A 15,529-nucleotide genomic window follows, 5' to 3' on the forward strand; every position below is an offset into this window, starting at 1 on the left:
GTGGGGGTAAGAGACGCAGAGTCACCACACAGACCCCAGGAGTTGGGTGAAAGCAGGCCAGAGGCGAGCAGCCCACAGACTCATTTATTTCAGTTGTTACAGCAGATTAAATAGCCAAGGCAGCCAATCTGGTCAAGGGGCGGTCTATGCCCTAACCAATCACAGCCTTTTGCCAGGCAGGCTCCATTGCCAGGTCGGTTTCGAAGCCATTTCTGAGTAACTGAGGCTCACTTGCCAGTGGCCATCTTGGCATGGCCTTCTCATTCCACCACACATGCGCGGGGCAGACAGACTGCGGGCGGGGCCCCAGGCGCTTTAGCTGCTGTCACGGGGCCAGGGAGCCATGTGTGTCGACACCGACCCCTCCTGAGAGCCTTAAATGGATGTTTTACACCATCGAGTGGTCGTCAGCCCCCTTTCTACTCGCTCTCCTCTCGTTTCCGTTTGTAATGACACTGGTGGCACGTGAGGTTGTTGTGGCTGGGACTGTGCCTGCCGTCAGACACAGACTAACGAGATGTATTAAATAAACATGCTACACCTGCCTATTCACCCCAAAAAAAATTCATTGGAATAATTCATCTATTTCTGGAGTTTGAAAATTAAAGGGCTAAAGGAGCTATGATAGGGAATAAACAATATAGATAATATCTGATGAACGAAAAAAATTGAGTGGAATTCTATTAAGGGTGATAATGCTTTTTAGAGAGTATAGCAAAAATAAGATTGGGCTAGACTCACCAATGGAAAAATTATTTATAATTGAGAACCATAACAAATGGCAGATATATATATATATATATATATATGAACTTAAACCATGAAATCTACATTATCTTGCCAACATTTTGACAATAGGTAAATCTTCTTTGAGTATGGATCTGCTGGTTGATATTCAATTCACCATTCTTGTATTAAAAACCTGTCAGTTTTATCCAAACACAAAACCCTCTAGAATTTTTCAAAACTTTTCCCATTGTTTACAGTGGTGGCAATACCACTGAATTCAATTTGTCCTTATCAAATTAGTCAATTTTTTTCATTAAAACAAATAAGTTCACATTTATAAATTTGAAATTAGAAATACAAATTAAATTTCAATGAAACTTTCTGATAACTACAAAAATATTGGTACATTTGTAGGAAACAACAAAACATAATAACGCCCAGCATATGTATACATATGGAGAGAAAGCATTAAAGAGAAGTTTATCAGCCATGATCACCCAGCACACTATGGGCATCAGTCAGCTACATGTCATCAAGGAAATAGAGATCCCTGGAAAAATCTGGAAGCTTTGTGAAACACAGTCAGTTAAGAGAATTTCTTAAGAGAATATATGAAATCCTTCAGGAAATAATAGCGATTTAATTAGTTTGTGTTTTAAATTATGCATTGGTGTAATGCTCAAACACTCGTTATGTCCCTCGTTCAGTATTACGAGATCATCCAATTTGTTATCTGTCACGTATTTCTATGTTCAGGTCAAAAGTGTTAAGAAAGATTTAGTAATGCAATTGGTAGGGTTAGAGTTTGTCACATACTTAGCACAATCCTGGAGATGATAAGAAAAGATAACTTCAACCCAGAGGGGCAAGCCATGACTTATCATTTGGCTAAACTTTCATAACTAGGAAGAATTGTTAACTTAGAAAAATAAAACAATGACTAAGTAAACTCTCCTTTGTGACCTCACGGCATTAATTTCAATAATTTTAAAAATACTCCATTATTTCATAACTACAAATGCAATGATGTTGCATATTTGGTGGTAGGAAGTGTGTGGAGGATCCAACTTACTGTTGGTAACCACAGCAGTTACCTGGTTGAAGTATACACAAGGAGGATGTATGAATAGAAACCAGAGAGTAGCCTACCAGCCAGCAGTACCCTATACCTATTTGTAAGCATATTTAGAAAGATTTCTCTACATACAGAAGATTTGAGCGCCAGGAGTTTGGGCTCATATTCTTGCAGTTCCAACTACCTCAAATTCCAAGAATCCTGGAAAAAGATTTAATCAACCAGTCTTAGGTTGAATTTCTGTCATTAAATCAATAATTGAATATATCTATCTATACTAGAATATTTATGAATATTTACAACATATGTGCAAATGTATATAGGATACCCTGCTAAGTGGGTAAATGCTCCATGGGAAAAATTAAAACTGCACCCATCATTGGAATTCATATATAGAGACATATGTAACATGTGAGGAGAGTCCAGAAATTTAAACTAATGGGACCCCCAAGACATGTCACCCTAAGTAAGAAAAGCATTTCACTGCCGTAGATATATATCACTGGTAGAATTTACAGTTAAAGGAATCAGTACAAAACTCTACTTAAAGCAACATAATTCTAGCCTCAGTTTCCTACACAGTCTAGGTTAACAAGTTCTTCTGTAGTAAAATGGAATGAATTCTAAAACTGAAAAAAAAAATAGCAAAACTCAGGCATGCCAGATATACCCATTACCAGGTCCTTTCATTTCTTTGAAGATACAGATTCCTGATTTAGTGTTACAAATCCATCTTCTGACATAGAACTTAGGGGTTGATTCTGAAATTAGTCAAGTGAACAGAGTGAGAATGATCAACCTATTGTAGAGCACCTCAGATACAGTGACAGTTGGCATTCAAAAATGAGAACTTCCACTAAACACATACGTAAGCCTGGAGAAGATGTGGTACTCAACAGGCACAGAATAGACTAATGCACCCAGTGATTTTCCAACACAATTAATTAAGTTTAGACTGCTCAAAAATCAAAATATATATAGACTCCACGAAAGAAGATAGGAAAGAGATAAGAAAATGAACAAAGATTAAATATGAGATGTCTAAATGAGTAGTGGAAATTCATAATGGAAACAGACAGAATAAGAAAGGCTAAAAATAAAAATATAATGATCAGAATAGTTTATAAGTTAGATTAAATAGATTCCTTCTCATTAACCCTACTGTCAGAGATCACTTTCTCTTGAATTGGCCTTTGGAATTTATAAAAATCCATGTCATAATAAGATGGGAAAAAAACTATGTAACAAACACAAGGAAATGGGGATATACTATCCATAATAATTTTTGTCCAAACTGCAATAAAATAGCAAAATAACCACAAGAACAACAATAGCGATAACAAAAATTCAGTATGGTAGATTCTTTAATTTTTTAAATCCTTGGCCAGCGCCGCAGCTCACTAGGCTAATTCTCCGCCTGCGGTGCTGGCACCCCGGGTTCTAGTCCCGGTTGGGGCACCGGATTCTGTCCCGGTTGCTCTTCTTCCAGTCCAGCTCTTTGCTGTGGCCCGGGAGTGCAGTGGAGGATGGCCTAGATCCTTGGGCCCTGCGCCTGCATGGGAGACCAGGAGGAAGCACCTGGCTCCTGGCTTCGGATAGGCGCAGTGCGCCGGCCGCAACACACCGGCCATGGTGGCCACTTGGGGGGTGAACCAATGGAAAAAGGAAGACCTTTATCTCTGTCTCTCTCTCTCTCTCACTGTCTAACTCTGCCTGTCAAAAAAAAATTAAATCCTAGGGTGAAAAGAAAAATTGAACTAAATGTTTATAATTACAAAGAGAATTATATGTCACATTTCTCATAACTCAAAGTACTTTTGTTAATAAACAAGTAAAAGTAAAATAATTTAATTACCTAATATAAATTCAATTCAATAAATTCAAGAATACCAAATGTAGGAACATCAAGAATACAAAATTAAGAGCATATGAGGGGGCAGTGCTGTGGCACAGTGGGTTAAAGCCCTGGCTTTCAGTGCTGGACTCCCATATGGGCACTGGGTTAAGTGCTGGCTGCTCTACTCTGATCCTGCTCTCTGCTATGAACTGGGAGAGTAGCAGATGATGGCTTAAATGCTTGAGCCACTGTACGCACGTGGGAAACCTGGAGGAGTCTCCTGGTTTCTGGCTTCAGATTGGCCCACTACCACCATTGTGGCCATTAAGGGAGTGATCCAGTGATCCAGTGGATAGAAGACCTGTAAGTCTTTGTAACTCTGCCTCTCACAAAAATAAAATAAATCTTTAAAAAATAAATGAGAAATTTTGGTTTTAAAATAGCAAATAAAGCTATGAATGAATACTTTGAAACAGCAATAAGAGACAAACCTAGAGAGCTGAATTTATTCTGAAAAATAGACAGAAATCTACATACCAACCATTAGAAGTAAGAAAGTGGCTACAACCAAGACATATAATAGTGCAACTAATTCAAATATTTTCCCACATAAAAGTGTGATGGATTAAAAATTACTAATGCAATAGATAATCATAATACAAATATAAAATGAGCAATTTGAATCTCAAAAGACTCATATACTGATAGGCAGATGATCATACAAAAGAATTGAACAAAAGTGTAAATAATATTTTTTAAATACCATATGTTCGCCCTGATCGGTGACAACTGACTGAACACCAAAAAGGAAACCTGTTGAAGTGAAATCGACACTATGAGAAACGGTGACTTGATCAGCATAGCCCTGACTGTTAATGAACAGCTTAATACATTATCCCTCTTAGTAGTTTTTTTTTGTCTGTTCTACTTAATATGACTGGTTTAATTCTGTAATTTATACACAGTTATTCTTAAGTGTTGAAATTTAACTGAAATGTGATCCCTGTGTGGGGAGCAACTCGGACTAGACTAAGTTACTGGAATTAAGACTTATTCTATGCATCTGCTCTCCCACAATATGGCACTGGGAGAGGAGAAAACAACTTCTACACAGCTGCCTCCAGTTCAACCAATAAACTGTAGGACCTGCTCCTGATTGGAGGAGAGCAGCGTACTCAGCGTGTCGGTAGCAGAGTTGGGATTGGTGGAAGAGGACTATAAAGGAGGAGAGAGACAACATGCACCAGGAACATCTGAAGGAACACCTGTGCAGCCCCCGAGAGAGCCGGCCGGCGGTGTGCCGCTCCCCCATGGAAGTGGGGAAAATGGCAGGGGGAACCGTCCTTCCACGGAGGTGGAAGGGTCGGTAGCCAACCCGGGAAGAACCAGCAGCAAACCTGGGGAGGGCCGAGCAGACAAAAGAACAGCGCAGGGTCCTGTGTCGTTCCTCCGCGAAGAGGGGGAGCAACATAATGGTGCCGTGACTCGGATATGAAGCCTAGGCAGGGTTTAGTGTCGTTCCTCCACAAAGAGGGGGAGCGACACCTGTTAAACATGAGAGTGGGGATAAGAGAGTGAAGAGATGTACAATTTGGGACATGCTCAAGCTGACTTGCCCCAAATGGTAGAGTTAGAAACATACCAGGGGACTCCAATTTAATCCCATCAAGGTGGCACGTACCAATGCCATCTCACTAGTCCAAGTGATCAATTTCAGTTCACAATTGATCATAATGAAAGGACTAAGAGTCAAAGGGAGCACATAAACAAGTCTAGTACCTGCTAATACTAACCGATAGAATAAATAAAGGGGAGAGTGATCCAACATGGGAAGCGAGATACTCAGCAGACTCATAGAATGGCGGACGTCCTAAACAGCACTCTGGCCTCAGAATCAGCCCTAAAGGCATTCGGATCTGGCTGAAAAGCCCATGAGACTATTTCAGGCATGGAAAGCCAAGACACTCTGGCAAAAAAAAAAAAAAAAAAAAAAAAAACCCCTAAATGAAAGATCTCTGTGAGTGAGATCCCTGTGGAAAGAACAGCTCTTCAAAGAAGGAGGTACCTTTCTCTGAAGGGAGGAGAGAACCTCCACTTTGACTATGACCTTGTCTAAACAAGAGTCAGAGAACTCAAGGGGCTTCCATAGCCTTGGAAACTCATGACTGGTGCATAGGGAGATTACTGATGCCATAAACAGGAGTGTCAATTTGTAAAGTCAACAATAGGAGTCACTGTGCACTTACTCCTCATGTAGGATCTCTGTCCTTAATGTGCTGTACATTGAGGCTTAATGCTATAACAAGTACTCAAACAGTATATTTCACTTTGTGTTTCTACGGGGGTGCAAACTGTTGAAATCTTTACTTAATGTATACTAAACTGATCTTCTGTAAAAAAAAAAAAAAAAAAAAAAAAAAAAAAGAAGAAGAAATTATCAATTCCCAACTTGACTCTCACTGGGATTAAACATGACAATAGGTCTGATCTGATTTTATCATCATTTAAAAAATCATCTATTATTTTTCACTTTATGTTTGTGTGGGAGTAAACTGTTGAAATCTTTACTTAATGTGTGCTAAACTGATCTTCTGTATATAAAGAGAATAGAAAATGAATCTTGATGTGAATGGAAGGGGAGAGGGAGTGGGAAAGGGGAGGGATGCGGGTGGGAGAGATGATATGGGGGGGAAGCCATTGTAATACATAAGCCGTACTTTGGAAATTTATATTCATTAAATAAAAGTTAAAAAAAAATCTAAAAAAATGGAAGGATACAATTCGTGGTTCCACGTGTTGGGAGCTTTGAAGCTCACCACTCCTTCCCAACAAATAAGCTGAACAAACTGAAAAAGTCAGCAATTCTCTGGGGTCCCTAAGAGTGAGGACATAGAGCAAACCACTGCCCCCTGGAGTGGAGAGACAGGCAAACAGGAGGGGTCAAGGCTCACCACTCCCGCAGCTGTGAGCAGAAACAGAAGGAAGCTGGGCCTTGGTGGGCAAACGTGAACGGTAGCCAAGGAGTTGCTGGAGCTCAGTGTGGACAGCTCTGCTAGTTGAACACCTCCAGTGGCACAGTGGTAGGACCACAGCCGTGCTTTGTGAGTTTCACCCCCAGGAACAGGAGCAGACTCCCACAGCAAATAGCAGAGAAAAACCCGTTGTGCTTCTGGTGGTGGTGATGGTCGGGGGAGAGGGCAGAAAGGAACAGTTCTGAAATTTAGCAGAGTGCTTTGTTCTTCCCAACAAAGGTGCTAGGGTGCTGTCAGAGCCTGGCTGACCTGGGAGAGGGGACGGAGACTGCTCAGGTCAGCTCTAGCTTTCTATGTGCGATGAGGAAAATACCCAAGGCCAAGCCACACTGAGCCATTTCTCTCCCAACTAAGAAGAAAGCAGAAAAACAAACAAACAACAACAGCAACAACTGAAAAACACTTGTGAGATTCACAGTCTAGAAGTCAGGCTCCCTAGCAAGCTGAGACCTAATCATAGACTGTAGATGACTTCTCCCCTGCAGCACTCACAGCCGTCACTATGCCTATTTATAGCACATCCTTTCACCCAGTGCAACATGTCCAGCTGTCAAGAACAAAACTACAAAAAATTCCAAAAGGCAAAAAGCACAATTTGAAGAAATAGAGCAGGCATCTGAACCATACATGGCTGAAACACTGGGATTATAAAACAGAGAATTCAAAACAACTATGATTAGTATGCTAAGGGCTGTAAGCAGAAAGTGGGCAGCGTGCAAGCACAGATGGGCCATGTAAATGAAGAGATGGAAATTCTAAGAAGGAACTCTGGAGATCAAAAACACTGTCACAGAAATGCAGAATGTCCTGATGGGCTTATTACTAGACTGGACACAGCTGAAGACAGACTCTCTGAGCCGGAATATATCTCAATAGAAACCTGAGAGGCTGAAAAGCGAAGCAAGCAATGCAGAAAAACACAGAGAACAGAAATTGCAAGCTTGTGGGACAACTACAAAAGGCCTTAATGTGTATGATGGGAATATGGGAAAGAGAATGAACAGAGAAAGAAACACAAGCAATACTTGAAACTATTGGCTGAGAATTTCCCCCAATTAATATCAGACTTCAATTCACACTACATGAAGCTCAGGAAAAAACTAAGAAACATAAATTTAAAAAAAAAAAATCCGCACACACAACGGCACATATTTTTTTCAAACTAGATAAAATAAAACATAAAAATCCTGATGGAAGTCACAAAAAAAAAAAAAAACCCTTTTACGCAAGAACAAAGAATGATAAGACGACTTCTCAGAAACCACATTAGAAGAGAGTGGAATCAAAATTTAGTAGAAAGATAAAAAGTTCCTAGCATTCTGTACTTCGTGAAATTATCCTTAAAAAGTGAAGGAGGAGAAAATTCTTTCCCCCAAAAAATGAGGAAATTTGTTGCCAACAGGTCTGTCTTATAAAGCATTTTTTTTAAAAAAGTTATTTAGAGAAAAGGAAAAGAACAGCATAGGTCAGGAACTCAAAACTGCATAAAGAAAGGAAGAGCCCCAAAGCAGGCAAGAGTGAAATTAAAATAAAAACTGATTTGTCTTATTCTTAGTTGGCCTAGCAAATAAAGTTTTGTTCAAAATAATAGTAACAATATATTTAATTGTGAATATTAATTAATAAATATATGCTTAGGTACTCATATAAGTGAAATTACAGAAAGGATAGGAGGGATCAGAGAGAAGTATTAGTATCATCTTTATTGTAAGATATTCAAAGATTTGTGAAGTATTATTTGAAAGTAGACTTGGAGTCGTTGTATACTGTAAATTCTAGGCTAACCCCAAAACTTTTTTTAAAAGTATGCTGATATGCTAAGAAAGAAAAGAGAATGAAATCAAACCAAATACTCAGTTAAAATGACAAAGTCAGAAAAAAAGAGGAAGACAAAATTGGAGGAAGAAAGAATAAAGCAACAAATTGAAAGCAGTAACATATATGGTAGGTGTTAATCCAACTCTATCCCTAATCACTTTGAATACCAATGGTGTAATTTAACTAGTTAAAAGACAGAGATAGTTACAGAAGCTCAAAAAAGCAAAACTCAGATATTTGAGAGAAGTTCAAAAACTTAGTGGAAAAATGGCATTAAAGCACAAGATCAAGGGGCAAGCATTTGGCACAAGGAGCAAGCATTTGTCACACTGGTTAAGATACTACTTGGTACACCTAAACACCATAAGAGTCCTGGCTCTGCTTCTGATTCCAGCTCCCTGTGATTGTACACTCTGGGGGGGTGCAAGGGTCCATACCACTCACGTGGGAGAACCAGGTTGAGTTCCTGGATCCTGGCTTCAGCCTGGCCAAGTCTGGCTGTTGCCTTTTTTTTTTTTTTTTTTTTTTTTTTTACAGGCAGAGTGGACAATGAGAGAGAGAGAGAGACAAAGAGAAAGGTCTTCCTTTGCCGTTGGTTCACCCTCCAATGGCCGCCGCAGCCGCGCGCTGCGACCAGCGCACCACACTGATCCGAAGGCAGGAGCCAGGTGCTTCTCCTGGTCTTCCATGGGGTGCAGGGCCCAAGCACGTGGGCCATCCTCCACTGCACTCCCTGGCCACAGCAGAGAGCTGGCCTGGAAGAGGGGCAACCGGGACAGAATCTGGCACCCCGACCAGACTAGAACCCGGTGTGTCGGTGCCGCTAGGCGGAGGATTAGCCTAGTGAGCCGCGGCGCCGGCCGGCTGTTGCATTTGGATACTGAACCAGCAGTTGGAAAATTTCTCTCTGTCTCTGTCTCCCTGTCTCTCTCACTCTCTACCTTTTAAATAAATCAGTTTTTAAAATGTAAAGGATGGGTTTGCTTCCATACCAAGAATTTTGTAACCCATGCATATAAGGTAATCTCAAAGAGTTCATGGAAATATGTATTATGAAAAACTATGCATGGATTTCAAACCTTTTTGCACCAAAATAAAAATACCTTTTCTCTTTGATTGGAATTTTGAAAGAATGTATAAAACATTTTATTGAGTTCACTGCAATATTTAAAGATACATGGCAGAAACAGATCACACCAAACAACTAGCCTTTCTATTATCTTTTGTTTGGGTTGGGAGCCTACTACCTCCTGACTTCCAGTTCCTTGTAGAGGATCCTTGTGATTGCATCCATCCAAAAACATTTTCATGCCCATTATCCAAGCTCTTCCATTCCCTTCCCCAACCCTCCTCAGCCTCTACTAATCACTGTTTTAAATTCAGATTGACAGCCAGCGCCCTGGCTCAATAGACTAATGCTCAGCCTGAGGCGCTGGCACACCAGGTTCTAGTCCCGGTCCGGGCACTGGATTCTGTCCCGGTTACCCCTCTTCCAGGCCAGCTCTCTGCTGTGGCCAGGGAGTGTCGTGGAGGATGGCCCAAGTGCTTGGGCCCTGCACCCCATGGGAGACCAGGAGGAAGTACCTGGCTCCTGGCTTTGGATCAGCACAGTGCGCCGGCTGCAGCTGTCATTGCAGAGTGAACCAACGGAAAAGGAAGACCTTTCTCTCTGTCTCTCTCTCACTGTCCACTCTGCCTGTCAAAAAACAAAAAAAAAATTTTTAAAAATTCAGATTGTTTCTTTATTTAAAATTCTGCATTTGTCTTTCTGTGTCATATTTTGCTTAACATAATGCCCTCCGATTACATACATTTTACTGCAAATGTAAGAGTTTCATTCTTTTAAAGGATGAATAATATTCTATTTTGTATATACACATTTTCTTTATCCATTCATTCACCTAAGTAGATTTCATATCTTGGCTATTATGAATAGTGTTGCAATAAACTTGGGAGTGCAGGCACTTATTTCATATATAATTCCAGTTCTTTCAATATATACCCTGAAAAGGAATAGCTGAGTCATATGGTGGTATTCTTAGATTTTAGAGAAACTGCTAGACTGTTCTCTATAATCACTATGAATTTGCATTCCAACCAATAATATATAAAGGTTCACTTTTCTCCAGATCCTTTCCAACATGTATTATTTTTTTGTCTTTTTTATAATAGCCATCCTACATGGAGTGAAATGATACTCAAATGCAATTTTGATTATTTTTATCTTCCTGATGACTAATGACATTGAGCATTCTTTCACATATTTGTTGGTCATTTGTATTTCTTCTGAGAAATGTCTATTCAGATCTTTTGCCTGTTTCTTAACTGGGTCATTTGGGTCTGCTTTGTTTTGCTTTGCTTTGCTTTTGCTGAGGTCTTTTGTTATTATTTGCTTGTTTGTTTGTTTATATCTTTTGTATATTAATCCTTTGTCAGATGAATAAGATACAAATATTTTATCTGATTCCATCAGCTTTTTCTTCTCTGTTGAAACTTCCTTTTGTTCTGTAAAAACTTCTTAGTTTGATATAATCTTATTTATCTATCTTTGCATTTGTTGCCTGTGTTTTGGGCATCTCATGCAAAAAACTATTAGCTATACCAATGTCTTCATGTGTTTCCCTATGTTTTCTTCCAGGAGTTTCATAGTTTACATCGCAATCACATCTAGATCTTTTATCTATTTTTGAGCTGATTTTTGCATGAGGTGGTGGAAGGAAGCTTGTTGCCATCTTCTGCACACCAGAACAAGTTTTCCCTGCACCAGTGTTGAAGACACGGTCCTTTTTTCCAGGTAGTTTCTGTCACCTTTGTCAAGGGTCTGTTGGTTGTCAATTGTCAATGAGAGGACTCATTTGGGAGGTTTTTGTACTGGTCTACTAGTCCATGTGTCTGTGTCTGAAAAGGAGTAATAAATATTAGACCAAAAGTCAATGAAATTGAAAATAGGCAATCAATAGAGATAACCACAAAATACAAACTGGTTCATTGAAAAAAATCAATAAAATTGATAAACTTCTGGCCAGACTAAGAAAAAGAGGAACAAGACATAGATTCTTAACATCAGAAATAAAAGAAAATACATCACTATAGATTTCCTGGACAATAAAAAGATAATAAGGAAATACCATGACCAACTCTATGCCCAAAAATCAATAATCCGGATGAAATCGGCCAATTCCTTGAAAGACACAAACTGCCAACACTCCCACAAAAAGAAACGAAGTAGATATTTGAGTAGGTCTATATCTGGTTTTTAAAGTTAAATCAGTAATTAAAAACCCTCCAAGTCAGAAAGATTAGCCCAAATGGGTTCACTAGTACTATTGTACCAAGCATTTAATGAGAAAATTGTTTCAGTTATATACAATGTCTTTCAGAGAGAAAGCAGAGAGACTACTTCCTAACTTATTCTCAGATGCCCGCATTACCCTAATACCAAAACAAACCAAGCCATTACAATAAAGCCACAGACCAATATCTCTCATGAACATAAATGCAAAAAATCCTCGAAAAAACAAAAACATTAACAAATGAAATCAAAGAATGCATAAAAAATGTAGACACCACAACCAAATGAGATTTATCCCAGGTTTGCTAGACTCTTTCAACATTCAAAAATTAATTAATGTAATCTGCTTTATTAATAGACAAAAAAAATGTGTAATCATATAAATAGACACAGGAAAAGCATTTGGCAAAATCCAACACCTATTTTTGACCAAAAAAAAATTAAAAAAAAAAATTTCGGTAAACTAAAACTAGAAGTGACCTTCCTCAGGCTGATAAAGAGTATCTACCAAAAAAGTCTACAATTATCATATCATTATACGTAGTGGTGGGAAAAGCAAAGATTTCTCAGAGGTAAGGTACAACACAAGGAGGTATTTTCTCAAAGGTCCTTTTCAGCATTTTACTAAAGTTCTAGCTTTTGAAGTAAGACAGAAAAGGAAATTAAAGGTATACAGATTGGAAATGGATAAATGAAACTGTCTTTGTTCTTAAGAAAAAACTTGATACAGCCTATTGAAGTTACTTTTAACTGAATTGCATAAAAGAAACCTACTGAAAAGAGAGAAGAACCATAAGGAAATGTATTACAGAGTGTGTGACTAGCCTCTCCCAAACGTACGTTCCTTTAATTTATACAAACATAAATGCAGTCTGTCTGAATGAAAAAGTTGGTAGGTAGATTGCTGAAAAAGATTTTTTAAATTAATGAATAGGGTCTCTGCTCTCATTTTCTTCACATTTTTAAGAGAGTGGTTTGTTACATTTATTTTTATTTATTTGAAAGGCAGAGACACACAGAGAGAAAGGGAGTCAAAAACAGATGTCCCATCTACTGCTTTACTCCCCAGAGCTCACAGCAGCTGAGGGTAGGCCAGGCCAAATCCAGGAGCCCAGAACTCAGTCTGGGTCTCTCACAAAGGTGGCAGGGATCCAACAATTTGAGTTCACCTGCTGCCTCCCAGGGTGCACATTAGCAGGAAGCTGGAACCAGGAGCAGAACAGGACTCAAACTTAGGCATTCTGATATGGGAAACACACATCCCCATGTGTTGTCTTAACTGCTAGGCCAAACACCTGCCTGTGTTTCATATTTTAGAATGTTCCATGAAGCTTCACTAATTTTGAAATTACAAAGATCAGTGAATAAGTTAAGAATTCCACCAAAGGGAGACAAGTAAAATTCTAGAATGTACAGTGTGGAATTTAGAAATAAAAACTATATGATTGCTAGGAAATTCCATTTACTGTTCATAGAATTTGTTTAAATTTTAGTTTGTATTGCACATGTGTGTGCCACCACCAGAATATATAGATAGATTTATCATCTGTGTGAAAACTGACAGGATAAAGAATCTATAGGAAAATGTGTTTGATCTTGCAGTGAGGAAGTCTTCCTTAAGCATAACGCAGAGGAAGAATCATTTAAGAGAATCTTTTAGGCATTTATAGCCACAGAAATTTATGCTTCCATATGTTGAAACATTATATTTATAACATTATATAATATATATGTATATATTTCCTCCACTGTAACTAGAAAAGTATTTTTTTATTTCCTGTATGATTGGAAGAGAATGATCACATAATGATGAGTATTGATTGAGACATTCCCAGGATAAATGCATAAGTTACTATATTTTGTATTTCTCTATACCACAATTTGATAATTTAAAAAATTAAATAAGTGTACATGTGCAACTGAGGATCAACCGTCCCACCTCTTTTATGATCTAGATTCCTTCAGTATATGTGAATGGGAACTGTGTTACATAGTCATTTGTCTATGCCATAGTTGTCACTTATTGTTTTTTGCCTCCATGCTCCTCTGCAGACCCCTGCTCACTTCCTGACAATTTCAGTCTAGACTAGTATCATCTATGTTTCTCCCACTCTCTATTACTCTGCCTTTCAATTAAATAAATAAATTTTTCCAAAAAAATAATAATGATGAAAAAAACAAGTCACATAGATAATAAAGGAAACAAGTAGTAGCAAAGAGCTTGTGAAATTAAAAAAAAAAACTATAGCACATTATTCTAATATGTAAGAATTCTAAAAATACCCATTTTAATAGAGATAATCTAAGGTTTAGGAGTTGAGTGTATGATAAGTTGCCATTGTTTAAAGCAAAATAGTGACAAGAATATTAAGTAGGGAAAAACATGATATAAAGTTGCTGTGAGATTCTTTAAAATGAAAATGTCCCTTCAAAGACACCATTTTCAGCTGAGCCTTTGGGCAGGAAACAGTTTTCACTTTACAAATGATAGTCACAGACCATGAACACCTTTTTAAATGCTATTTTTCAAGGCTGAGAGCAAACGTTCCAATTACAAAAGAATTGATCTTGTTAAACTTATTCTTAAATTTTTTATTTCCTTCCTTGGTTAATTCAATTTCCCTTCAAATACATGAATCATCAAGACGTAATGTGAACATTCAGCCACAGTGGAAGAGGATGTTCCATTATTCGCATGTACCTGATAGAATTCAGACAGAACAGATTGAGAAGGGTCAAAAGAAACTTGCTCAGCTGCATATCTACAGGAGACATGATTGTTATTATTTTCTTGTCTTGATAGTTACTTACAAAAGATTTGTTACACTAAGAGAATGCGTATCTCTCTTTGGTTCTTTTATCCAAAATGGTAGCAAATTTAAAAAGAGATAGGAAGCAAATATTTTTCTGTGTTTACAATGAATCAAAACTTGTGTAAGGAAATTTCTCTCCAACTCAATCATTCCATGTTTACAGCTGAGGGAAAATGAATGCAGCCCGAGAACTACCCCAATTTTTCACAGCTCTCAGTAGCAGCAAATTAACAAATTCAACACAGAATTATATAGCCTCAATGTTCTCTGTTTATGAACCCTGAGGCTTTAAGTTTCATGATCATTTGGTACCAGAGTCAAGAAATTGAATACTTTTTAAGAAAAATGACATAATAATACCATAAAACCCAATTTGCAACAAGAATCAGAAAAGCTAGAATTTGTCAAAAGGTTGATACAGGGTTTTGGGGGTAGAGAGAGGAAAGGAAAATAATTTGCTCTTGTTTCTTAGAGAAAGAACTGAGGGTAAACCAAACCCCAGAGCCCCTCCCTTGTATCCCTTTTATAGAGATTTTGCTCATGAAATATTTTGGAATTGTCCTCTCCCTTTCCATACCCCCCACCACTTTAACCCAGAAATTTCTGACTGCACATTTGCCAAAGGAGTTTTACTATGGTAACCTTCAGGCCTACACACAAAGCACAGAGTCAAAACAAATAGCTCTCTTTAAATGTCATTATGGGGAGTAAAATTCTATGTGGTGTATTAATGGGCCTCCCACAGCTAAATCCTAGCATACCACTTTGAAAAATGTCCCCTGTGGGCATCGCTTAAACCAACAAAAGTGAGGGAATTTGAAAGTTAAGAGAAAACCCCATCTAGCTCTGGTGAAAATTAATAGAAGGCAGAAAAGAATGAATAAAGAAGTGAGAAATCAGGGAGACAAATTAAATTTGCTTTGTTTTCATCCT

General features: G+C 38.3%; 1 long non-coding RNA gene across 1 annotated transcript in view; it reads right to left on the bottom strand.

Moving 5' to 3' along the window:
- Positions 1-9,607: 9,607 nt before the first annotated feature.
- The window catches only part of LOC103349895 (uncharacterized), a 37,245-nt gene continuing 31,323 nt past the window's right edge, over positions 9,608-15,529 (bottom strand). Inside the window, exon 5 of the long non-coding RNA XR_011388951.1 lies at positions 9,608-11,389. This is a non-coding gene — a long non-coding RNA (uncharacterized lncRNA). The remainder of the gene's footprint in view (positions 11,390-15,529) is intronic.

Source organism: Oryctolagus cuniculus, chromosome 5 (genome assembly GCF_964237555.1).
Source record: "Oryctolagus cuniculus chromosome 5, mOryCun1.1, whole genome shotgun sequence".
In the NCBI taxonomy this organism is placed as follows: domain Eukaryota; kingdom Metazoa; phylum Chordata; class Mammalia; order Lagomorpha; family Leporidae; genus Oryctolagus; species Oryctolagus cuniculus.